The sequence below is a fragment of the Opisthocomus hoazin genome, chromosome 9 (genome assembly GCF_030867145.1).
Source record: "Opisthocomus hoazin isolate bOpiHoa1 chromosome 9, bOpiHoa1.hap1, whole genome shotgun sequence".
Classification (NCBI taxonomy): domain Eukaryota; kingdom Metazoa; phylum Chordata; class Aves; order Opisthocomiformes; family Opisthocomidae; genus Opisthocomus; species Opisthocomus hoazin.
The window spans coordinates 39,837,466-39,865,231 of record NC_134422.1 but is presented as its reverse complement, the minus strand read 5'-3'; the positions used below and the strand labels follow the sequence as shown (position 1 = coordinate 39,865,231).

The window sequence follows — 27,766 nt, the reverse complement described above, 5'->3', positions numbered from 1 at the left end:
AATAATGTATCATTAATGAGTTAAAACATTCATTCTTAATTAAGCCCTTTATTATGGTAAAACACAATTAATTAAGCAAAATGTACAGTGTATATTTAATCAAATCCAGGCTGTTAAACAGGTAGCCCCCACACTGCTCGAGGAGGAGAGAGGGGCAATCTGTTTTAATGCCATGCCTGGGGAGTCAGGAAGTCTGGATTCTATTCCCAGCTCAGACCTAAACCCTTAGGCAACTCACTTCATTGTTCTGCTCTTCATCCCACATTACTAAATGAGATAATAACATTTCTCTTATTATTTGGTGTCTCTGAAACACAAACTCTTCATGGCAGAAGCACTTTCTTACTATATATGCCTAGCTCCCTTATGGCTTGGATTTTGTTTGGGTTTTCTAAGTGACTGCGTGTTTCACTAATAACAGTGGAAATATTCATCACAGTATACATTTTTTATGGCTAAAAACTACAATATATAAAGTTCCTCAGTCCTTATTGAACCCCCTAATTAAGAAAGAAGTAGAGAGCCATGTAAGAGGTAAGCAAAGAAAAAGACAACAATTCAAAATTGAAGGAAAATGACACTTTCAAAGGACCCATCAAAATGAATCGCTGCCAGTTGCAACTTCGCAATTAGAATCATCAAAGAGGAGGGGAGTAAATCACGGTAAATTATATTCTGGTTGTTCAGAACAATAAGAAAACAGAGACTTACTTCTAAATGAATGTTTTTAAAAAGTTTAAATAAACTTCAATTTTTTTTTCCAAGTTCTGCACCTGCTTACCCTTTGTTTCTTAGTTTGTTTTAATTCTTTAGTTGTTTTTTCCTATTCGGCAGTGAGTTTTGCTTTTCCTAACAATAGTTCTCATTCAGGCACTCCCTTTTATCCCTTCATGTTTACATACATTACAAACAAACATAGAGTCAAATTCACTCAAGAACACGTTCTCAGGATTGTCTTCATTATTCAGTTGTCTTCAGAGCATGTCTACTTTTGCTTCATTTGAACCCTAGACCCTGCCTACACTGAGAACGTATGAAGGATTATAGACCCCTCAGACTTATTACAGATGCATGAGAATTTTGCTTGCTGTTAACATATTTCCATTACTGGTCATGTCAGTAGCTTTAAGAAACATTAGCATGAGCAGATTAAAAATATTAGTGTTGTCTGGGGCTAACACTCCTAATGGGCAATCTCATTAAAATTAATGGAAGTTCCAATTAACATCTTTCATTAAATCCTTGTTCAGGGGATGAAGAGAGGTGTAAACAACAGCTTTTCTTACAGTTGACATAGTATTCACAACAAAAGCCAAAGCAGTGGAGCGTTACCTAATATTTTCTCTGGGCCAGATATTCCCATTAAGGACCAGCTTTTCAGGAGTTCAGTATGAAGCCACTTCTACCTCGGAAGCACTGTGGCTTTCAGGCAGGAAACATGGCTCGTGTTGGTCCCTCTGCATTGACAGAATATTGACTCTGTTTTGTTAGACTGCAAGGGCATGTGGGCAAGAGCTTTTCTTTCATGCTGACACAGAGCCAAAGAAAATAGGGTCAACTCTCATTCACAACAGGTCTTCTCAGGTTGCAGTTAGGCTGACCTTCATTCACATCTTGCTTGCTCTGCTCTCCTACCCATCCAGCTGCTTTCTTGCCTGCACCTCCTTGCTGTGCAAGGTTCCTGCATCCCAGGGCACAAGCTTCCTCTCTTTAGAAACTAAACCTTAGAGTGGGGGAGGATTGACTTATGCCCTCCCCTGCAAATTTAAGTACTGCCAATGCGACTTCATTACCATGCATAAAAATCAAATAGAAAATGATGCGAGATCAGCATGTAAAATTGCAAGACAAGGCCCAGCTACCACTGCTAGAAACTGATTTTAAACATATGCATAATAAATTTTGTCAAATATGGATCTAGGAGAACTTTTCTTTTGCCTACAAAGCAGTGTTTCCTAACAGGATACTATGTTTATACTTTACTACCCCTGCCCTTCCATAGGATTCGTAATGATAGCTTACTGTATAGTCCCCCCTCCCACTGTGAAAATTCAATGACAAAGGAGAAAATGACACAAGCTGAAACCAGCCACATCAAAACCAAACATGACTGTTGCACTAAGGTTATTGCAGTTTTCTGCAGCAATAAAATCACTGGTTCCTCTTCCAAAACTTGGATAAGAAACACACAAACACAAAAAATATAAAGAGAGTAACATAAACACTGCAGAAGAAAGCTATATTTCTGGGGAAAAAAATATTAATTCTATATAAAGCAATGAAGAATTTGAAACTAGCACATTTTCTAATGAAAGGATGTATCTCAGCATAGCTTGGGTGAACTCTAATAGAGATTTCAAATTTAATGTCATTTTTAGCCAGGGCTAGTCTGCTCTAGTACATCTTCAGAGTGAGGAAATGGAGGCATAAAAAGGTGGAACTGTTCTCCTAACAGATTAAATTCTGTGCCTACAGTTAGAAAGAAGATTCATGTCACTCTCCAACTTTTGGACTGCCATTTCACCTGTCCCACAATTAGGTAAATAAAGAGGAAAAGTTGCCATATTTGAAAAAAAGCATACAATATTTTTAAAATCAAAGAAATAAAGGTGAAGTTATCAATGAAACTTGGTCTGTTTTACTTAGGAAGTTTCAGGCAATATGCAAAGGTTGGTTTAGTGTGTAGCATCACTCAGACACTTCAGACAATTACCATTACTGACATTTCATTGCAATTCCAATTTAGAAGAGTAAATTCGTACCCATCATAGGCAAGTGCAGCTTTTTTTCCTTTTTCTTATTTTTGGCGATATTATTTGAATTTAAACCTAGATTATAAATTCAAATGAATTTTCTCAGCTGTCCTAATGAAGGGAAAGCTGCTAATTATCAACATATATGATTTTTTTCAGTGGAAAATAACAGTATCTTAATTTAAAACAAGTTATGTTATTTTTAAGGCTGTAAAACATGTTAAACATTTAATTCACTGACAGTGAAACAACACAATACAAAATTATGAATGAAACAGAATTCCCTTTGGTTTAGTCATAAATCAGTCTAAATCTGCTTCCTCTAAAAGTTGTAATTTTTTTTAATTAATATCAGGAAATGTCACTAAAATAGCAGTATTTTCACAAGAGAAAAAAAAGTGTCAAATACGGCTATATTTTCACATACTTTTCTACCAGAAATATGTTTGGTTAGCAATGTTTTTTCATAATCTTTAATATCCACAATGCCTCTAACACTGAAATGACACAAAGACTCATATGAAGTTCTAATAAACCTATGAAAAATCTACATTGCTCATATGTAACTTATAACAAAGGAAAAAAGAGATTTTCTGAAACAAGAGTTCAAAGTAATTCTCTGTGAATCAATGGAGTTTCATGGGGGAAAAAATTCTTCCCTTGATTTTAGCACAAGATCTGTACCTACTGTGGACAATCTCAAAAATTATTTTTTGACAATAATTTATGCTAAAAGTACTAGCGCTATGGAAAACCATGCTTCTTTTTATGTATGAATTAGAGAAACGATAAAAAGCATTTTAAAAAGGGCAAGTTACATATAGGGTGGTGGAGAAAGAAAGAGAGCATGGAGCAGGGTGCAGAAGCACCTTGCTTGAGAAATTACTCGAAGAATAAGCTTTGGTTAGAGGAATTCAGTATATTTAAAACTCATATATGTCCTGAATCAAATATGGTTGAGCTGAGCAAGATTTTAAGTCCAGATGTAATAAAAAATCCTAGAAACAGAGGAATACAAAATCCCAGAAAGTGACTATGAAAAATCCTGATGGTATGCAATCCAGTAAACACAGGGAATTGTTCATACCACTGAAAGAACGCTGTATAACTGAAACTGCAGGAAAGGAACTGGCACAAGAGGGAAATAAATCAAAGGCTAGACAAAACCTTCACATAAAGAAAAAAGAAATGAATCTAGAAGCTGTCAAGGAACTTGGAGGGCATAATGTACTGAATGAGGCAATGCCACAAGGAAACAAATGTGGAAAGAGATAAGAAAAGTGATGAGTACGCAATAGGAAAAGCGTCAAAGAATGACATAACTGATGAAGTAAAACATGAAAATACGGGCAATAGGATAAGACATATGCCACTTGTGAGATCATCAGTGAATGCTACAGATACTTTGTATATCGATGACGAACCTGCCAAAACAAAAGCTTTGCAACCGAGCAAATGTACGTTAGTCACGTACATTTTGTCAGTTTGACAAACTAGCTGAGAAATGGTGTTCCTCAACTACATGACAACTGTGAGATCTTAATGGAAGTCTCCGCATTCTGAATAAATGAATAAGTTAATTAGAATCAGAAATACAATGGAGGAGAGAAATTTTAGGATCTGATTCGGGATGAAGTAGTGATATGAATGTATTACAAAGCCGGGAACAAACCAAATAATGATCAAGAACGTTACAGCTGTTTTGCCATTTAAAAAATCATATTTAACAGGATATGAAAGGATTGTGGTGGGAGGAGAAAGAGGAAGCAGAGGAATCTGTTCAAGGCATCATTTAAGAGCAAAGTCTTGCATTGTCCTGAATTGTATCTACCCCTAGAATAAAATACCCATCATACAACATCTTTGTCTTTTTGGGACTGTATGGTTACTTGGAAGGAAAGTGAAACTTAAAAAATCACAAAAATTTTCTAGAGTCATACAAAGGATTAAGGCTAAGCTCAGAAAGGCCTAACGAACCCTGTGGAAGAATTGCCTGAAACAGAGTCATTCGAATTTCAAACTGACATGCCAAACACCCGCCTTTGCTGCTGAAATTAGAGGGGTTTGTGCATTGACACAACTGACTGATTTCTGCATCTGTCCAGCTCCAGAACATCCACAGTTCAGAGCAGCTTCCCGTTCACTTCCAATGCAGTGCTCACCTAAACCCAGTTAGGAATCAGAAATGAAATGTTTGTCGTCTACCTTTTGATATTTGATTCAGTCATCAGATTCACAACATTGTCTAGCATACACTAACAAGATCTGAGTCCTGCAAAATATGATTACTGCAACTTCCATTTTCAATGAAAGACATATAGAGGCAATCAAATATAGAAACTGTATAAAAATCACCTCTGTCCTCTGACCATGGGAGTTCAAACACGCATCTCTTCCTTTCAGCTTCATCTTTTTCAGCACCTAGCATGTTTTTACCTCTTTTTCTGAGTAAAAAGAATATGTTTCACGCGGTGGAATAAGATGATAGATGATTGACTGTTACAGTCCACTTAAAAAAGCCTTTCATTCCGATGCCTCTTGAAGATGTGTGTATTTTATGGTAATTATCCCTCTGCCTAGAGTCTACTTTGAGGACTTCATTCTTAGACAAAACTAACACCTTACTCAGTCTAGCCCTTACACATGTAACTATCATTAAAAATGAAAAAATCTAAATACTTGATACTTTCTCAGAAACAGCAATGTAAATTTTTGTTTTGAGCTGTCCAGACTGACACACTGATGGGAAGACTTGCATTTGGTTTTTTTTATTTCCAGTAGGATTAACTTTAGTGTGCATACGCATAATCCTGCAAGGATACAGCTTCAGATTAAGCCTGGAGCTTTCCTACCACATACAATAAATATACTGATAACATTTTGGTAGCAGAAAGGCTACTGCTTGGCTTTGTTTAGAAGTTAGAATTAATACCAGACAATTGCCATTGTCTCTAAAGCAAAAGGCAAACAAAGAAAGTTATGAATAGTAGATAATAAAGACAGCTGAATTGAAAATCAGTAAAAAATGCAGAGTGATGAAGGAAGTATTTAAAACGTGTAAGTCAAGCACAACTGCAAATTATTTCTTGTCATGAAAAATATTTTTTTCGTAACTATTATTTTAAACATTAAGCATAAAAATACTAGGTTGAATTTAATTCAGTAGAGTATTATATTTTTTTTAGTGTATGGAACTGCCTTGAAATTGTCTTGACAAGATGTGCCAGTGATACATAAATTGAAGATGTCTGGTTTACTGGTGAAAACAACACATCTTTTATCCCATGGTTGCCAACCTGCACACACCACAAGATCTGAATTTTGAGCTGTGTCTTGTCTTACGTGTTTTGGCAGTAGTAAAGGTGCTGAAGACAAAAGTCTTCCTTCTATAATTACACCTGCATATTCCCAGTGTGTTCTGATAATCCTATCACTTGGAAAACACTGTCGATTTCAATAAAAACAGCAAAACCAACTATCAGCTAAAATTGGGCACTAGAGTGAGATGCATTGGATAGAATATCCCACTTGCTCCATCTTAAACTACATTGGATGTACCTGACATACACCGGTCGTCTACAGATGAAACCAGGGAAAAGCCACGACACAGAAAACACAGGCAAAGGTTTAATTTCTCATGCCTGTGTAGCAGCATTATTTTGCACAGATTATGGTGAAGAAGTCATGACGGGTAAATTTGAAGGTCTGAGATGTCAAGTTAAAGAAGTCTTTTAAAAGTGTAATCACTCTTATTCTGTGATCTTCAAGGGATGTGGGAAGAGGTCCTAGTGTTAGATCACCAGAGGATGTTGTCTTATATATTTCCACTGATTTGTACCAGCGGAGGATCTATCACATGGACTTTAAAGTACTGGTCTAAAAATTAGTCTCATAAAAATGTCTTTATTCAAAATACACACTCGAAGTATGTGTCTTTTGAATAGAATATGTCTTTACCAACGATTAAAACAAAACATGAGTGTTTTACTATATATATCATCATTTATGCTAGAGAACAAATACTTCTACAGCATCTAAGGGAACTTGTGATACTGGTGAAGAAAACAATAAAGTTAAAATTGAAAAACTTTAGTAAAGATTTTTAGTAAAGTTTACGGAAAAAAAGGGCTTGAAAGCTTCACATCCAGACACTCATTTAAATGCCAAAGTAATTTGCTCCATGTTAAATGTACAAACAATCAATATGATGGGAAAGTTACTGGAAAACAGTACAGATAAAAAAAGAAAGTAATATTCTCATATTCACTCCCACACACTTCAATACCTTTCTGAATGGAAATATCATAAAAAACATTCTGTATTTGCAAACTGAATCAGATACAGACTTAATTGTATTACAATGGCTATAATAAATAAAATTCATATATTATCTGATTTCATAGCAAGCTTCAGTGTGCAATGATGAAAGAAAATCGCATGATGACCAAAGCAATCTGTAAGAAATCCAATTCCAAGATTCCCATCAGCAATTTTAGAACCTTTTCCTGCTCTCTGTCTCAGCAAGAACTATTATTCCCTTAACAGTAGCTCTAATCATCGTATTAGGTAAGTTACAAAGTATAGATTTCTATACGACATTTCTATCTCACGGGGTTCAAAATGGCTTTTATTAAGTCATAGTCAAACGCATCATCGTGCAAATTTGCCAGTGCTTCACTTTTTGCTGCGTGAAACCATAGTCTGTCAAAACGGCTGTTTGTCAGCAGCTTGTAAATCACACATCTTCTTATCGATCTGTTCGCAGAAACTTCTCAAGAGGTTATACTTTTTTTTTCTTTTTCTAAAATAATAAGTACATCTTAGTGCATTTAGTCTCTTTTATTTCATTACAAGTCGTAAGGAAATTTATTTCCTTACAATCTGCACAAAGCCAATACAATTCTCCTTTAGCACATCAGCAGAGCGTCTGACCACTATATATTAAGGACAGTATCCTTTTTTCACACTGCATAGATGCAATAAAATGAAATGGAACCAAATAATCAGGAGACAACATAATTATTCTGACTAGATCCAAGGCAACTTTGAATAAGGAAAGATTAGAAAGAAATATCACCTACAAGAAACTTGAAGGACATATTTTTCTGTAACAAACACCATAATATCAATCATTTGCCTTTTGTTCAGATAAACAATTATTTTTGATCTCCAGTGGTACTCAAATGGATGGTCCCTGCATTTTCTGGGAAAGATAACTGTGTCTGGCAAAAAGAGACCAAATTTCAAATATTTGGTCAGTTTTCCTCATGAAGAATATATTCCAATTAGTATCAGACCATTTAAAATTCTTTTTTGTCTACATGTCTGACCTTCTAAATGTGGCTGCCGTAAATTAATAGATTATCTAGTAACAGTATTATATTAACCACTCTGGTGATTCTGAGATTTAGGACAAGGCTAGGCCATCAGTAGCTCTGAATTTTAGGCCATATAATGTTAACTTTTCCAACAGAAATGTAATTTAGACATCTAGTTAAAAAGAAATACGGCTGAACTTCCTGAACGGGATCTGGCTGCAAACAAAATCTGCAATTTCATCCTCATTAAAAAGAGAAGTATACTACAATATTTACTAGGTGTGTTCCACAGGGAAAACAGAGCAATACCATACATTCCGTTCTTATCCTTAAGTTTACATCTGAAAAAATAAAAACGGTCTTGTATTCATTGTCCCATTGTATCTCTACTAGATCAGATAAAGCGGGTGTGTTCTTGATGTCTTTGAAGTTGTATCACTCATTTGAGTGACAGTGGGATTTGAGCTGCGTATTTAAACAGCATCTAAACAAAAAGCTTGAAAGGCATTGTACGTAGTTTATGAAGTAATATCCACCCTTCATTTATAAGTACAAGATATCTTGTTCTGTTATGAAAGTACGTGAATTATTGGAATGATCACTGAAAAGCCCACAATCATAAGATCTTTACCATTAGACTACATTGTTTCTTATCAGTAGTTTTTTTCCTGTCCCATGAAAACACTGTTTAAATTTAAACAACTAACCACTGAATAACAGTAGTATTCTTTAGGGTTTTTTAAGATACATTAGAATTCCTTTTCTTCCTAAATGTGGTAAAATGTTGCTGAGACACAGCACCCTGGCAAAACAAACCTGAATTATTTTATTAAAGAAAAGGCGAGGTTCCAGTGGCTCAATGAGTTATCTATCCCTGGTATCAACTGATTCTCAAGGGTTTTCAAAAAATATAACACAATTCTGGTCAAAAATAATGTGTGGGAACTCACTCATTTCATAAATATAAGGAAATGAACTATTTTGCTGTACACTTCCTACAGTTCCCCCTTTCTTTCTCAGGCCCATTTGTGTCTCCACCTCTTGCACCACCGCCTAAAATAACTTTCCTATCTCTGCATGCATTCTGTTGAAAGTCCAACGATGGAAAAATTGTAGGGTGCAAGCACCAGGTGTTGATGCTGCCAGGACATGAAAAGAAAGCATTGCACGTCCAGGTGAAGGCCGGTGGGGGAACTGCTCCTTGATTAACGCATTTCTGGATGTTCTGTCAAATCTACTTATGAACAGTACGAAGAGTCTTGGTGTACATGAACTGGTCTCGCAAAATCCTCACCAAATAGTGATTTTATTTAATAAACATTTAAGTGAAAGTCCTCAGCATTTAGAGTGCCGCTGTTGCCTAAATTACATTCCTGGATTTCTTGTATTTATGATGAGTTTGTACATACTAATGGAAAATTTTAAAAATGGAAATGATAAAATGATCAGTATAACTGCATATATACACTATCCTGTTACAAAATATGACAGGGCATAATTATGTTTCTCCTCTTTAACAAACTTTATCATTCTAGCTTGAAATAGGCTTGGGCATTTGAAATGCTGAACTTTGAATGTGTGCATGTAAGTACATTCCAAATATAACTCTATATTGCTGTTGAAGGAGGCGGGAGGGGAGAGGAAAGCTCCTCTAGAAGTTGCAACCTAAACCAACAAAAGAATTTTAAAAAGCAGTGAATTACATAACCTACTTTGAAAAGCTAAGCTAGCCAACAAATCCATCCACAAAAACCGAACAGAAATCTCTACACAGTCTGAGATATGAAACGCACATGTATCCATTCTTATTTGCGTATGTTTATTGTCACCAGAAGAATGGCTATGTTCGTTGTAAGGAAAATATTGGAAAATAATGGTATAATTGGAGTGAAATAGACATGATTTGCTATCAAGGACTATTCACACTTTCATTTTTATTAGTAAACCAATTTACAGTAATAAATGAGCAACTGTAGACTGTAACCTAAAATAATGGAATAAAACTCAGAGACAGGCTTTAGCATTCCTGATACTTGCAACACTTTTTGTAACCTAATTTTATCCTGTGTGAATAAGTACCATTGCTTTGAAGTATTACCAAGTAAAACTGTTCTCAAATATGAATATAATACGTAATCTTTAAAGAATAGGGGTTAGAAGACAGTCTTCAGGAGACATTTTTATTGTTCACTTGTGCATTTCAGAAAGCGCTGTCCCATTGTAAACATCTGCCCTGGTTACACACATTGCAGCTCTAAACCTAAAGGCACCTCGAAGTTCTGGTTTTGTGTCTCTGAGCTGTGCTTGTGAACAGGAGGACTGTGATGGCCTATTTGTGTCACTGTACAACTACAGTGAATATACAGAGTTTGGTCTCTGTACTAGCTTTGTACAATCCATTTTGTGCATTATTTTGATTTCTTTTCACCCTTCACAGTTTCACATGGAATAGAAGCATAACGACCCACTCCACCCGAGCCAGGTATTTCCTGGTAATTAATTGATGGCAGTTAAGGGATTTTAGATTTGCTGTTGGCGCTTAACTCGGGTGAATTGTCAACCATCAGGAAATACCCTCCCTACTTGTCGTATCTGCCAAATTACTAATTAAGCATCTAATACTGAAAAGCAAACAACATTTTTATGTTGTTATTAGTTTCATCCATTTTAACGAAATTAATCAATTAAATCTTGTACTGCCTAAAATCTGAACAATAGGCAATTTGCGTCGTATACCAGTGACCATTTTTATTGGTGGAAATAAACTATAAAATAATAAAATAAAAATTAAAAAATATAAGTTAAGTAGTAAGAGAGACATGCAACTGCCTACAAACTCTGTCCTTATTAAATCAATATAGCTATTGGTTATGGGCATATATAATATACTCATAAATGTTGCTTGTATTCAGCTTCTCACGATAATTTTACAGCTGACTACAAATGCTGGAAAGCCAAAAATTTAACTGAAAATATTTATATATTTGATCTGTATTTTCTAAATAGGAAGAAAAGATATAAAGAAAAGGGAAGAGAAGGAAGAAAGGGGTAAGGAGAGGAGCAGTGGGGGACCAGTGTTGAAATGGTTCTTACTTTGAGAGATTACATTCACAAAACCAGTTAAAAAAAATGAAAGCCAAGTGTTGCTGTTCACCTTCCACCTTGCAATTCAGAGCTCAAATGGCACAGCCAGGATATTTGGGAATTAGGGTCAATGCCTCTCTGTGCATGAGTCAGAACAAATATCTCCGTCAAATGGTCCTCCTGATTCCTTGGTCTCCTACACGAGATTCTTATACTCTACAGCACCTATAAAAAAGCAATTCCTCCTGCAGAAATTCTTCTGTTTTAGATAAAATACAAAAGCATTAATTACACCAATAATTTCCTGCATAAATTTTCTATTTTAGATAAAATAGAAAAACATTAATTACACCAAAGAATGAAAGCACGAGTACTAACGCAGACACTAAATCTCAGGCACCCCAACCATCCCATCGACTGCTTATTTACAATGTTGTAGACAAAAGGAAATGCCCCTGGCCTGGTTGTTTTTGAGCAATCTCTTCATTTTTATTACAGCTGGCTGAAACTGGCATTAAAAAAAAAAAAAAAAAAAAGGTGAATAAAACATTAAGATTTGACCGGAAACAAATTTGCCTCTTTTGTTGCATACTAAAATAAATTGTTTTCATATTGACTGTTAAGAAAATAAATCAGTTTGTATATGAGCTGAATAAATAAATCATATTCATGCAGCCCAGTCACTTAAAGGAAATTACTTTCAGGTCCCGCTGTTGTCAATGTCCAGCCCACTCTTCACAGGCTGTGTATTTAGGTCTTCTGCACAGATCAAACATACTCTTAATTCTTACAAGGAATTACAAAGGAGATGTGCTCAGCCATGCTCAGGGATTGGGTAAGAAAATACTCGAAACTTCTTTTGACTTTCTTATCACCTTTCAGTCTGTTTCACAAACGTGGGACTCTCGGAAACATTTCGCATGAAGAGCGTTACTCCCATTATTACCTTACCTCACCAGAAGCAGCCAGAACAAGAACAATGGGAGCTGTTTCCAGGAATGATGAGGAAGACTTTGTTTGGATTATCCCTTGGTACAGTCATCACCACTGGGCAGCACCATCAGTGGTAGGCTATTACTCATTTTTTAGTTTCTTCCACAACGTCATTACAAGTAGTGAAGCTCTCATTTCCTTAAAACAGATACTGTCTCTTGCTTTGTCATAAACTTGACTTACACCGAATTATATGTTTTAAGGCAAGAGGTACATTTTTCACATTCTTTTTGCAAAAATTAAAAAGAATAAAATTTATTAAACATGACTTACTTCCCTTAGTTACTAAGCACTTCAAAAAGTGAGATTTGCTGCTAGAAAAATTACATGGTTTTATTAAATTGCTGTAATTAATTATAAAAAAATACTTCTAAGCACAAATCATGTGTTCTTTACATGCTTAATGACTAGGAGCCTACACCAGTGCCTAAGGAAGTCAGAGGAAGACCTTGAATTGAGGGCAGTTAATGAACCACATTTTTTGTTGTTGTTAGTCAGGTTTAATAGGTTTTGCAAGTTGCAAAGGAAGCAATGAAATGTTGACAGAACTTACAATTCCATTTCTTTTAAATAATTACCTTTGCAGAGAGATTTTCAAAAGCTATTGACAAGGGACTTGCTATGTTTCAGCTGAAATAGAAGAAAAACTTCCCCTTAACTTCACTAGCAGCATATGTTAATTAAGCCTAAGTTTTCTTCAAAGTTCTTCCTGTAGTTTTATATTTGAGCTTTAGCTGTAAGACAAAAGAATCTTTTGCCACTGCTGTAACAAAACCTCACAGCCAGTGGAACTAAATCTTTTGAGGCCAGCAGGTACTTAACCCATAATAAAAGCCAATATTATTTTAAGAACTTGATATATATGATCTACTAATATTTAACAATTTGGCAGTGTAAAGGCTGACAGACATAAATGTTAGGTCTGACTGCAGTTGCTTCCCTGTTACAGTGAATCCTCTGAGAAACTTCAAAACCATGTTTTATTCCAAAGTAAGTGATAACAGAAAAATGCTTCTCTCTGCACTAGTTATTAGTGTCAAAAGCCTGCATGCATCTACTTTTTTTTAAGAAAAAGTAACAAGTCCTTCTAAAAAAGAAGTACTACCTTTAAAACCACCACATGAGAGTAAAGCTGCAACTAACAGTAGCAATATTTTAAATTATGCTGGAGTTCTACATGTTTCTAAATGAAAGTTCTGTCTCAAATATACTTGAATTCATGGGCGCGGAGGGATGGATGACCCTACCATTTTTTACAAACACTGAGCGGCAAGGTTTTATTCAAAGGAATTTTACGATTAAGGTACTCTACTATTCATGTTATTATGCTTCCAAGTATTGTTGCCATTAGAAAGTGGAGACACGCAGAACAAACAAATATTTGCATCCCTGTATCTTGTGACCACTGTCCTTCTGCTTCAATCCCAAGACTGTTCTGATTTACAACAGCAGAGGAGCTATGGAAAGGAAGCACCACTAGTGAAGTACAAAGAAGTCTAATTTGCCTCTGAGGCACAAACACCAAATAAAGAGGACATTTAGCTCCAAGAACCTCCCCAATTACATCAAAGCTACATCTGTCTCTGGATCTACCAAAGGATTCTATAATAAAATACATCAATGTCAGAATTGATGGATTCAAATGCCTATAGTAAGGCAACTTATATACAAATGTAGGCACCTGGATGAATCCAGATTTTCCACCTTCCAATTTTCTTTTGTCTCTTCTGCCTTTATGGTGAGCTGTAAGAACGCAACGCATCCAAGCATCAGACCGCTAAAGGTTACACCTCACACCAGCCCCCAGCATCACCAGCTGTAACCTAAAGACAATGCTTTTGTAAGGCTTGTACTGTCTACACACAGAATGCTCATCCCTCAGCTCTCAACCCCTTTCAGGGAGCACGGAGTGCATGTTCACATGACTGCATATGGACAATCGTGCATCCGCTCCACCCGGCTCACCAGGTCTAAGAAAGCTCCGATCCAGAAGCCATGCAGCAGCCTTAACTCGCTGCTGAGAGGCAAGGTATGTTAACTCAGGCTCAGCTACACACAGATCAGCTTACACAACTCCTGGCCAGAAGTGCCTCACATCCGGCCCACTTGGAACACACGGAGAACGGGTCCATAACAATACGTTCTTGTACCCTTACACAGGTAGACGCACTCAGTATTTTCTCAAAACACAGTGTACAATTTCCATATCTTGGCTCTGAACTTGATAGGAAGATGGTTTTAGATGGGAAGGAAGTAGTTTTAATGAGTAATAATCCATTTCCTCGTCAATAAAGGATCACAATACTTTTTAAACTACTTGAGTATCAACTGAAACTTTGCATGGGGAATTTGAGAGTAAAACATTAAACAAATCCAACAATCAAAATAAAATATCTGTTCAAGGGTATCTAAATGTGGTAAAGCATATCAAAAGGTGTATAGGTATATTTTTAATTCAGTTGATTGCCTACAGCATAAGTTCAACACATGATCTAATTTGTTTGTGGCTGCAATAAACAGGGGCAAGTTCAAAGCGACTACAGCTGCATGATTTTTCAGTATAGAAACAAGAAGCAAAGCAGTGGCACTGAAAACCTGTGAAACAAAGATATTTATGCAGTGTTAGTTGATGGCCAGTTTTTAATAAAACAGCCACAGTTATACAAAGTATAAAACTTTTGTAAACAAGAGTCATTCAACACCAGAATTCATGAAGTTGCTAGCAGGTTTCAGAAACAGCAATGAGCCAAACATTATACGATAAAAAAGCAAAAGCTACGCATACACACACAAACTTCTTTGCTGAAAAATGTCCTCTTTTTCCCAGCCTTTTCAGAAGGTAACTTAAAAACACACTGCCTGATCTTTTGGATTGGCCTGCAGGACTCCAAGGTCACAGAAACAAGCTGCAATTAAAAAGGGTGTAATGAGGAAAGGTCATGAAAAATGAATAGGATCACGACCCAGCACCACACAGCAGTGAGGTACAAAAACAAGTGGGATGGGAAGGCGCCAGCCAGCATGCTTTCCTATCTAATCAGCTGTGTGTCTGATAAAGGAGGAAGTAAGTTAAGGGAGGGAGACTTCAGCACTTAAAACAATCCCCAAGACTCCATTTCTGCACTCGTAATGTAGTGTCTTTAGGATTCAGGCCAAGAGAATAACTAGAAGGAAGCTTAGCAGTCACTAATTGTCAGCTTCATATTTGTTCATGGATAATAATGACCTATTTGAACTAGGACAGCAGATACTACTTTTCATGAGTTACTTAGCACTGTCAACACAGGGGTATGTATTTCGGTCTAAGAAGCCTCAGAAAACAAATCCTGATACACATCTCTACCATGGCAAGGCTGTGCGGGTGCATTGCAGGTATCCAGTCCTGTGCTGACTTTCAAATTTAATTTCTCCTTCAACATCTCAATGACATTTCAAGCAGGCTGTTCTGATGCCTCAGTTTTTGTAACACCACCACGATCACTGTAGATGCTTTCTGGGAGAAATGTGACTGCATCTGAGTTTTAAAAAAGTAATATTTCTTTAGATTTCTAAGATGCAACACAATGACAAAAGATACCAGGTTTAAGTAACTTGCAAATCCTGATTCATGAACAAAGATTATAGCAACTAAGGTTAACCACGACCTGCCATCCACCCCCACAAGGATGCATGGGCAACAGAGGTCTATGAGATTCAGCTGTTCATTTGCTGTAGTTTAGGGACTAGCAGTTAAGGCAAACTGGTCAGTAACATATTTGCATGGTTGACTGTCATCTAGTTTTCTTTTTGTCACAAGAAAAGCAAGAATTCTGCCAGAAAAAAACCCAGCATGTCTTGAATTGAAGAGACTAGGAAAGGGAGAAATTATTACTTATAAGCTATTTCATCACACCTTGCTCTTCATAATTTGCATTTAATTTCTCTTTTAATTTTTCCCTTGTCAGGTACCAGATGTTGGGCTTTGCTACACTTTCGTCCATTATTTTAGAGAGTTCTTACCCTCCTGTGCTCCAGGTAATCCAAAAAGTTACCTGCATATTGTAACCCAGGATACTTACTTTTGCTTTCATTGGGCTTTCAACAGTAAACATAAATGATGTTCAAAGGATGGCAAAGGTCTTCAAGATATTTATTGTATTCTACTACCCACAGCATTCATATTTATCTTGATCATTTCTTATTCCAATTATGATGTCATAAATAGCACAATCCAGATAACCCTGCCTATCTGCAACTGAGAAACGGCGCTTACAGAACACTTTCATTTAAAAAGTAAAAAGCACTGGATGGCAGAAAAAGTTGGGGTATTTCAAAGACTGAATCCTGGCTGTTTGTGAACATCCTTGGTTTTTTCTGTATAAGACTAGTTTTAATATTAATTATTTTGAATATTGCTTATAAATCTGAAAATTTATGAGCTAATTGAAAGGTTTGTTGTGTGTTAGTTGTTGAACTAGCTGTGTGCATTTGCTGATTTCTGTTGTCAGGGCGCAAGCTGTTTTGTTTCTTGTATGGGGAAGCATCGCTTTCTATTGCTATAGAAATTAAACAGAGGATTAAAAAAACAGCAAAGAAATGAGCTGGAAAAGTAAGACAGGAGAGCAGTGAAAAGTCTGTTCCATCTGTGCCCTCAACCTTCTCTTCCTGTCATTTTAAAGATATATATTTGCTAAGGTCCTGTGGAAATCACGTGGCTATCTCTGAAGAGCAGCAATATCCAATTGATATCCGGCCCTCACAGTGATGTTCTCCTGCCAAAGTTGTCTGAATTCAGCACCTAAGGTAATTTTACCTGAATTGTTGCAGTTTGCTCTGCATCCCACCTGAAGAGGCAGAATCATCAAACAGAGCAAGCAGCAGGAAGCTTTTCCAGCTGCACGGACCTGCACGGATCTCTGCCTCAAGAAACCAAAGGTGACCACCACAGGAAGAATGGAGCTTGCAAAGAAATGCACAATGCCTGCCCAAATGGCCCCAATCCTACAAAGCTTTGCTGGCCAGGCATCAAATGTTTTTTGAGAATTCATTCATAAATATGTTTCAGTGCTTTGCTGCATTGATTCTGCACAGCACTCCAGAGCAGAACTGCAACATATTTGAAATGACTGCCTTGACTTTGATTCAATAATTACTGTAATGAGAAAGCTGTTTATATGAAGATATCTCACTTACAGAAGACAAGCTTCTTCACCATAGCTAGAATTCATTAATCTTTATTAAGGCTGATATACAGAAAATTGCAGGCTCCAGCTTCCCAGGATTAGATAGTTTTAAAAAGCTTTAAAGCAAAGTAGTTCATCCACTTGCACGCAGGCCAGACAACATGTTCATGATCACTGATTTAAAAACAGCTAATTGATTTGTATTTACCTCTTCATCATCTAAAAGTAAAAGTGATTGAACAAAGTATTCGAATATTCTCAATTAAATGGGAATGGTGGTTCGACTGAATATTCCGCTAAATATCAAATTATGTTCACATACCAAGAAGTGTCTTCTATTATACTTTGTTTAGAACATTCTGAGATGAGTTCTGCAGGTTGCTCTGTTCTATGCGACCAACCATCATAATTCTGTAGTCAAGGTAAAACATCTGTTTTGAAAAACAACCAACCTGATAGTTTTCCATGTTTCAAAATGACTTCAAAGATGCTAAAACCACAACAACAAAAAACACAAAACTCAAACAAAAAAAATCTCAAAAGTTTACGATATGATAAATAAAACAGTTGGAAAGAGAGCCACATAAATTGTTTTATTAACAGATTTCAGTACCTTCTCAGGTTTCTTAAGTCTCAGTCTGAATTTTGAGAAGACTTGTTTTAAAGGTTGACCTGAAGTATTAATGAAATATTATATATTATATAATATAATACATGTATATTATATAATATATTATTAGGCTGATTCGTGGCTGATGGGGCTAGCATTTCTTTCTCTTTCAGCAAAACAGCCTTTCCTTTCAATGTTTCTATTTGCTTCCACAGTTGCTTTTCTTTCTTTTTCTTTGCTCCCCCCCCTCCAGCCAAGTAAATACTGCCTTTATGTTCTCTGGACAGTTTCACGACTAGAACACCTCAAAATACTTCAATAGCACCACTTTTTTCTTTCTTCATATTTTAGGGAAAGGAGAAGCCCTCATATCCTGTTAGGAACAAAAGAAAAGGCTCATAAAAATCGGAAGAGGAAATTTCAGACTGTAATGACATGTCTATATACATGAGGTTTTGAACTGGACATGAAAGTCTCTGCTGTTCTTATTCTGATCTCCTTATTATCTGAAACTAGGATGGAAACTTCACAAGAAATAATAATAGCTTATTTCTGTGTAATCAGATTCCTGGAAAGTGAAAATCAGGCAGCGAAGAAAGGCAGCTATAATTTCCAGACTTCAGACACATGGCATAAATCAGCTCACATGCTGGAAAGCCAGCCTCTCCGCTCTGCTTGGGCAAGAGGAGGGACAGACAGCAGAATGACAACTTGTCACAAACTGGGAAATAAACTTGCTTTCTGTCTCTCGCTGGACCGCAGAATGGGATTAACTGCCATCAGAAAATGCGTGAAATGTGAGGCACATCCTCCAGGCCTAAGCAGTTAAGGGAATGACTTGACCGAAAAGTGAAGCAAAACAATTCAGTCTGCTTTTCTGGCTGCTGGCTTACAGCACATGTGGAAACGAACGCAGACCAAAAGAACAAAGCATCCTGGGTTACTAACCGCAATAGAGAGGCATTTTTACTCTGCCTCCTACTCACTGGAGCACCTCCTGCACCAGTTCCTGCTTCCCCAGAAACTGCAGGGAGATCCTTTATTCCAGGAACGTTTTCACAGTTTCATTTTAACTTGATGTTATTTTTAACCAGATTCATTTGTACCTACCAATCAACTATTTCTTAAATTACAGACTGCCCCAAACAAAATACATTTTTAAAAAATGTGAATCAGATTCTTGAGTAGCAGAAACTAGTGTAGTGCTACAGACTGCTTCTGAGTTTCTTCCTTGATGAACTTCTCCTGGTTTAAAACCTATTGTCACTGAACAAATAGATGTATTTATTTCAAATGGCAGAAATCATGGCAGCTTTGGGGATTATAATACTCAAAAAATTCTGCTCATTAACTTAACTGGAGTTAAAATGCTTGCAATCAATGCATAACTATGCCAGCATTCCCAACTATATGCAATTAAATGCAATGTTTGGAAAAGAAACAAAAACTACTGTCACATGAGTTACTGCTTCCTTTGATAACACTTTGCCTATGCAATTAATCATCAGCCATGAAAGATTACAACAAACTCCAAATAATAAGATGCACACACTGCTCCAAGCATAGAAGTCACTTTTCTAACAGTAATCTGTTGCTTGAAGTCATGTTTTTGAATTTCACTGAGTTAAGATAAAGAAAAAATAACAGGCACTTGACCTGCTGGCCAAGATGCCATGAAATCCTTGATCAAACAAGCAAGATACAGCTGGTCAATTTGCTCTTCATATCTTTCAATAATAACTTAGTTAAAGAATTTATTTAATAAAAGCAGTTTTGTGGCTCTCTTCAACATTATTTTTTCCACGTGCCTTACTTACGAATCCAAAAAGGAAACAGTTTTCTCAGCAAGAGTGTATCTGCTCCAGGGACTTATTTCTGAATCAAAACTGATCCCCAGTAGCGTAGGCAGCAGGGCAAGGCAGGGGGTTCTGCCCCTCTGCTCCACTCTGGTGAGACCCCCCCCCAGGAGTCCTGTGTCCAGCTCTGGAGCCCTCAGCACAGGACAGACCTGGAGCAGGGCCAAAGGAGGCCCCAGCAATGATCCGAGGGCTGGAACCCCTCTGCTGTGAGGAAAGGCTGGGAGAGCTGGGGCTGTTCAACCTGAAGAGAAAGCTGTGAGGAGACCTTAGAGCATCTGCCAGTGCCTGAAGTGGGCTGATAAGAAAGATGGGGACAAACATTTTAGCGGGGCCCATAGCGACAGAAGAAGGGGTAACTGCTTTAAAGTGAAAGGGGAGATTTAGACTGGATATGAGGAAGAATATTTTTACAATGAGGGTGATGAAACCCTGGCACAGGTTGCCCAGAGAGGTGGGAGATGCCTCATCCCTGGAATCATTCAAGCTCAGGCTGGACAGGGCTCTGAGCAACGTGATCCAGTTGGAGATGTCCCTGATCACTGCAGGAGGGTTGGACTAGATGGCCGCTAAAGATCCCTTCCAACCCAAACCATTCTATGATACTATGAAAATAACAGCCCCCTATATGTAGTATCACAATTAATTACTATGTAAATGATTCTGTTTTGACAAATATGATTTAATGAGGGGAATAAGTAGTACTCTAGAACTAATCACTTCTTTATAAACAGACACTACTTGCATTCAACCAAGCATAAAAAAGAGAAGGATTAAAACAGAATACCTAATTTTGATTTCACATCTAACAACATACCTGCTTAGTATTAGTTATTCTACGTCTGACTTACTTCCTTCAGAGATGACAATTAGGCACAGAGAAGCCATCCTAACTTTCAATGATGTGTAAATGGATTTTCAAAGTTCATAAGAAGTTGCAACATCTGTTTACACATTTGGATCACTAAATATTGAAAATGTGCATTGGCAATGACTAGTGCACAAAGAATTGGCACATTTCAGAATTTAAGAGGTCTACCTACATATAGCAAATGAAACTGAAATTATATTAGGGGGGCATAGCTTTTAAATCTAACCCCCACGTCATTACTTTTTTTAATTTGGATAATAATAACAATATCAATAAGGACTCTCTTACTTTTTTCTCCTTATTTCATCTTTGTAATTCCCACATACTAAATCACAGTTGGATTCTGAACAGCAACAGGCAAATTCCGAAAAGATTTATTTAGAGAAAAATCAAAATACACATCAAAAGTTCTCCTAAACACATAGAGCTCCAAGCATAAAGTTTCAGGTTGCATGAGCAAGCTTCACTTTTTAAATACCCAGGATTTTACGTTATTGACAAAGCTGGAAACAGAGTCAGTTATTCTATTGGAACCCTTCTTAGGGCATTACTCACAGTACGATGTTGTATGATTATAAAAAAACAGCGCTAAGTGTCAAATCCTGATAGGATGTTCTTGAACCATCATAACGGAAAGGTCATCCAGGCCTCCCAGTACTGAGGGTCTGAACTGTCCCTTCCTCCTGTCCACCAGTTCTCTAAACCTACCCTTTTATGTTGCATATGTGATTGTATATGATGATACATAATTATGTATTGCAGACTGGCAGCACATACAACCATGTAATGGGCCTCGTTGGCTATTACCATTAAGGGGTTTTCCTCACAGTAAGAAAAGTCCAGGTTGCTTACATATGAGACTTTTGGATTTCTTTGCACTGCCAGGATGGGACAAACAACTAGAAAATCCCAGCCTGGCCTTGCACCTTTATCAACATGTTTGTAAGCACAAAATACAACAGGTATTTTTCATTGTATTGTAAATCACCCACAAAACCACTAGTCAGCATGTCTACCATCTGCAGCTAGGAGGCACTTGCATTTTGCCATCTCTCATTTCAGTGTGACCGATTTCTTTTGCAGGTCTCTTTTTGCAATTCACTTACATTGAGAAAAAGAACAACAACAAACCTTCTCAGCCACTGACTTGTATATTTGCAAATGCAGGGCTTTGCAAACCTGATCTCATAGTGGCATAATTATTATAATACTGGTTTCATGACTCATTCAGTGATTACATGTTAACTGGCCACTCCTTGTCACTCACCATTTGCCAGTACAGTGTTTATGTAAACCAGAATGTGCTGACCGAAAAGCACATGCTGTTAAAAATGCACTTAAATCAAATCACGAAGTTGCTTTCCTTTTTTTTTAATATCACTGTGTAATTTTTGCATGCATAACACAAACACTGAAGTTATGCGTCCTTGAAACTGTAAAATCAAAACACTGTTTGGTTTAGTTTCAATTCTATCGCCACTATATTTATAGTCAGCCTTAAGAACAAACCATAAAAAAGACTTATAGTGCCTTCACACCTGCATTGACTTTGGAGCGAGGACATGTTCCTAAGCCCATCCCTGAAGTGTGTTACCACCAAACTGACCACAAAGGGTGAGTTGCTCCCTTGAACTGTCATAAAACTACACACTTGCAGTTGTACTACTGAAGGGGAAGGGGGGATTGAGAGGGGAGAGAGACAGAGGTTGCCGCGACCTTCATCAAATCACACTACCCTTGCTCTGCCCAATTTCTGTCTACCGCATGCCCGGTCCCCACAGGGAGTTGAAGTGGGTTTTCTTCACTGCTACCAATCTTTCCACAGTGTTGTACTATGCAAGTTAGAATGCACACTAGCAATTTAGTAGTGTGCCCAGCATCTCTCCCTTCAACAACACTGAGATTGCTCAATCTTGTCTTGGACAACAGAATCACACAAAGTCCAAGGCCAAGTCCCTCCCCTAAGGCATTTCAGAACCTTCTTTTGTGTGAGGCCACACCAGTCAGCCCCACAGCATTTGCACATTACGGAGATCTTGAAGCTTTCCAAAAGAACTGATTCATGGAAGAAGCACAGAACAGACATTTCAGAGGTTTTCTAAAAATTATGATCGTTTTTATCTCCTTTTAAGGAATTAATGAATAGGTGATGATTTCCCAATTATAAAAAACCGTCTTAGTCAAAGGCTTTGAAACTTAGCTAAAAGACTTCCTCTTTCTCTATATTTCTATTTCAGACCCTGAAAGATCTGTTAGTTCACGCAATTTATAAAATTAATCACTGTAATTTCAAATGAATAATACAATTCTTAAGATTAACGTTCTACCATAAGAAGCCAAAAGTATTAAAACTTAAGAAAGTCAGTACAAGCCTATTCTCATGACATTTACACTACAACTACAGAATCTCAAGATACTTGGGAAGCTCAGATAATGACATAAAGTTCAAATAAACAGCAAAGTTGGGTGCTTTTTGGAAATTAAATTCAAATTCCTGTAATTAATAAATCAAAGCCAAGTTGGAGAGAGAAGAAAAATCTTAAAATGCTAGAAATATTGTTCAAACAATACTTAACTACTGAACTTTTTTACCATTGATGCAAATAGCTGCTTGTAAGACCATTAACTTACTCCAATCTACTGGTTGCATACAGTTGCCATACACACAGTCTGATCTGCACAATAGTGTACAACTGCAAAACTAACACAAATTTGCTACAAACATATGCTGATAGGTACAGAATTGACATTCTTAGTCAAAAAATACTTAGATGGTAGACCAACTTCCAGTATTTTATTTAGGTTTAGTTCCTGCTATTCAACCACTGTGAGGGCAGTCAAACACTGGAACAGGTTGCCCATAGAGGCTGTGGAATCTGCATGCTTGGAGACAGTCAAAATGGAGATGGCCCGGGACAACATGCTCTAGTTGATGTGGCTTTGAGTAGGGGCATTTAACTAGATAATCTCGACAGGTCCCTTGCAACCTCAATCACTCTTGAATTCTAAAAGAAGAGTTCTCTGAAACCCAGTCCTCGGACAATGGGTAATTCTATGTCTTGCTGAGTTCTAAAGCTGATGTCAAACAAGTAACCTCTATTTTTTCATTTCCCCTTGGTTCTTCCAGAACTAGAACCTTTAGGGGTGACTAAAACCACCCTAGTTAGACCAACCTTTCTATTTGAGATGTACGCTGTGATGATATTTTTATCTTCACTTACGACCTTAAAATGAGTCTGACTTGCATTACAGTGTGTTTGAAAATAAATGAAAAAAAAAAATGTTGGATGTTGGAAAAAAACCCAAGGGAAATGCTTCCTCTTACATTTCTATTTTTAGCACTAAGCTTGACATGACCTTGAATTTCTCATGATATAATCAGACATAAATATACACATTTACCCATGATATTTTACTGATTACTGGGGAGGAGGGATCATGCACCTTTGTACTCTGATTACACCCTTACAGTTTTCAAGAAGCATTTTTTTAAAATCCTCAAAACTGACGTATTCCACACAAAAATATTCCACACTTAAAAGTATTCCTCATTTTTATGTATTCAATCTGGATTATATCTAGAATATTAAGGTTTATTTTTGTGAAAAATGCATTTCAAAGGAAGTATGAACCTGCAGAAGACACATGACATGACAGTAAAATAAATGCATGGACTGACTGTCCCTCTGACAGAAGTATTTCACAGCATACGTAACCTCTGATTTTTTTTCTTTGATAGATTTCAAGCAGACAATGAAATCACCATTCTTCTCTATAGTGAGGTTTTCCCACGCTGAAGGAGCAAACATATAATTATGGCAAGTATTTACTATTAACTAAAACTAGAACAAAAGAAACATTTCCATGCAATACAGTATGTAGAGCAAAATTATTTTCTGTAGATACTGGCAAAATTCTCATGCTGTTCAAAGAACATTTTTCATTTCACCACTTTGGCCTACAGCTGGGCTGAAGAATAAGACATAAGTTCCTCATTCCTCAGCCCAACTATAGGCATTTCTCAGCTTTTTATGTAAATAACATATACAAGGTAAGGACTTAAAGTTTCTAAAATGTAAACAAAACCCCAATTCTTCTCTGTTGTAAATATCACCCACATGTGAACACTTTAATAGTCATTAACTTTTCATCTGATCTAAAAATATTTTTTAAAAGTCAAAGAAAAAGACCATTGTGGAACCCTGTTCATCAATAAGTAAAGGTCATTGTACTAAAGAACAGCTAATCATCCAAAAGTCAAAAGCAATTCCAAGTAGTTACAGTAGCAAGAATAATTTCAGAATTCTCTCAAAATATTTTTTTAAACTCAAGTGTCTGGACTGCAAGCAGCTCACGGATCAGCAATTCAAAACTCAGTTTAGTAGCTGATAGTCTACTTTTATTAACGTGACCCTAACCTTTCTGACACGCTTATAGGAAACGTCCTACAGCTTTCTGCCTCTGGTTTTGTGTGTTCAGCTTCAGATATGTGTAGGGATTTAAGTGTGATTCTTACTAAGGGAGGCCCATTTTGCAAACACGTAATTGTTTAAGCAACTTAAAATACTAAAACCAAAAAACTAATACATACAACTAAGCACAAATTAACACTGCTGTATATGACAAAGCACTTTTTGAAGTTACTTCTTCAGACATTCTTATTGTGCAGTAAGCCATTTTGTACTATCAGATGAGCACAACCTGAGGTACAGTATCTACTGGTCTTACGGTCTATTACAAAGGAAATGAAAATACTCCATTAATAGAGGCTGTCTATCTGCAGGAAGCTTATTCATGTACATTATGAACAAAACACTTCTGATGCTATCAAAAATAGGATGCTGAGAGAATAGAATGTAATATTTTGGACATTCCTCCAGGGACATTCACTTTCATTTGGACAACTTCTGTGGAAGTAGAAAGCGGAAAGGTTGAGATTATTTATAAAACTGCTCAGTCCTGTCTCTGAGACTCAAGTCATCATACAAGTTGGAAGAATCACGCCACAATATCAACAACTCTCACATGCCTCACGTAACCAAGGCTGCTTAAAAATCATATATCCCTAACAGGCAACAGATTGATAGAAGGTAATTCATCCCACCATGATGAATCACCCTCATGAATTTTGACATATATGAGAGAATCCAGTTCCATGAGCCACACAAATGAACACCCAGACCACAGGAGCACCTGCATCTGAAAATATCACTGCAGTTCAGAATCAGAAACTATTCAAAGACCGGTTCTGGAAGGAACGGTGTAAGACTTTAGCAGCACCAGAAGTGGCAATGACCTCAGTGGCAACAAATAAAAATAAATAATAAAACACTATTAACAAAATTTAGAGTTTAAGCTTAAACCACTCTGTTATTCTTAACAAATCTGGTGATACTATCTTACACTCAGTCTGCATAGCTAAAAGGCGCAGAGAAATCTGACAAAAAAAATGTTTTTTCTCTCTCCCCCGCCCCATCTTGGTCCAATTGACCATTTTCAACTGATTGTTTTATTTCAAAATGTAGGTATTTTATAGTCCTCAGGGTGTATGTATTTCTACTCTGAGTTTCTGTTCTATAGGCATTGGATACATCATACAATCCGTCATGGGTCGTTACTGGGACCAGAACTGTTTAATATCTTCATCAGTGACACAGTGGGATTGAATGCACTCTCAGAAAGTTTGCAGATGACACCAAGCTGAGTGGTGCAGTCCACATGCCTGAGGACTGGGATGCCATTCAGAGGGACCTGGACAAGCTTGAGAAGTGGGCCCATGTGAACCTCATGAGGTTCAACAAAGCTAGGTTCAGGGTCCTGCATATGGGTCAGGGCAACCCTCATTACCAGAATAGGCTGGGGGATGAAGGGATTGAGAGCAGCCATGCCAGGAAGGACTTGGGGGTACTGGTGGATAAAAAGAGGGAGAACTCATTGCAGCCTTCCAGTACCTGAAGGGGCCTACAAGAAAGCCGGAGAGGGACTTTCTACAAGGACATGGAGTGGTAGGACAAGGGGTAACGACTTTAAACTGAAAGAGGGTAGATTTATATTAGATATAAGAAAGAAATTTTTTACACTGAAGGTGGTGAAACACAGGCACAGGTTGCCCAGGGTGGTGGTAGATGCCCCGTCCCTGGAAACATTCAAGGTCAGGTTGGACTGGACTCTGAGCAACCTGATCCAGCTGAAGACGTCCCTGCTAACTGCAAGGGGAATTGGACTAGATGACCTTTAACAGTCCCTTCCAACCCAAACTGTTCTATGATTCTATGATTCCTTCCTTGATTGCTCACTTTCCATAATGCATTAGAAAAAGAGAGACAGGACAAGTGCATTTGAAAACTGAATTGCCTAGAAATCAGCAAAAAGGGTTGCTATTTTAAGCAACACAGAAAAGTAACAATGTGAAATCTCAAGCTGCCAGCATATTCCATTTTCTTCGCAATTAAGGGATGGAAAGAAACCAACTCTTCATTGATTTTTATTTCACAATGCTTGTCAGGTTTCAACAACTGGTACCAAATATAGAGGAACCCACCCCATCTGGCTACATATTTCTCTATAGCCCCTTCTCTTCAAGCATCCTCATTTGCCTCATTATACTAATTTTGTATAATAAGGATACCAAGATAATGCACTTAGAGTTCCAGGCTCTGCTGGGGGAGGCTGATCTGTAAAAGAGCGTTATTGTGTGAGGTACTGCAAGAATGGCTTGCCTTTTCCCCACTCTATAAGTTGTGCCTCCTACCACACTACTATTGCTGGCAACAGCTAACATTTCCCTGAGCAAAGACTTGGGCACTCCCTTGCAGACCTTCTTGGGTAAAGGTCTGAGCTTAATCTGTTGCAACAGGCTGGAAATTCTATTGTAACTTTATTCAAATATATCTCCAGGTTTCATGGTTAGTGAGTCATTCTGACAGAAATATAACAGAAAATTCAGAAACAGTTGAAAGAGAAAGGTACGTCTTCCTAGCTTCCATATTTCAACTCCCTAGATGTTTCTCATTCTAATTAGAAGAGACATTTCTAATAATTTCTAATCCTGTACTAGCCCTTTACCACACCAGCTGGTCCATGGTTGTAGCAACTTAAGCTTAGCCCAGAAACATCCTC

At 37.2% G+C, this 27,766-nt stretch overlaps 1 pseudogene; it reads left to right on the top strand.

Moving 5' to 3' along the window:
• The first annotated feature begins 3,987 nt into the window (after window positions 1-3,987).
• The window catches only part of LOC142362448 (E3 ubiquitin-protein ligase ZSWIM2-like), a 122,431-nt pseudogene continuing 98,652 nt past the window's right edge, over window positions 3,988-27,766 (top strand).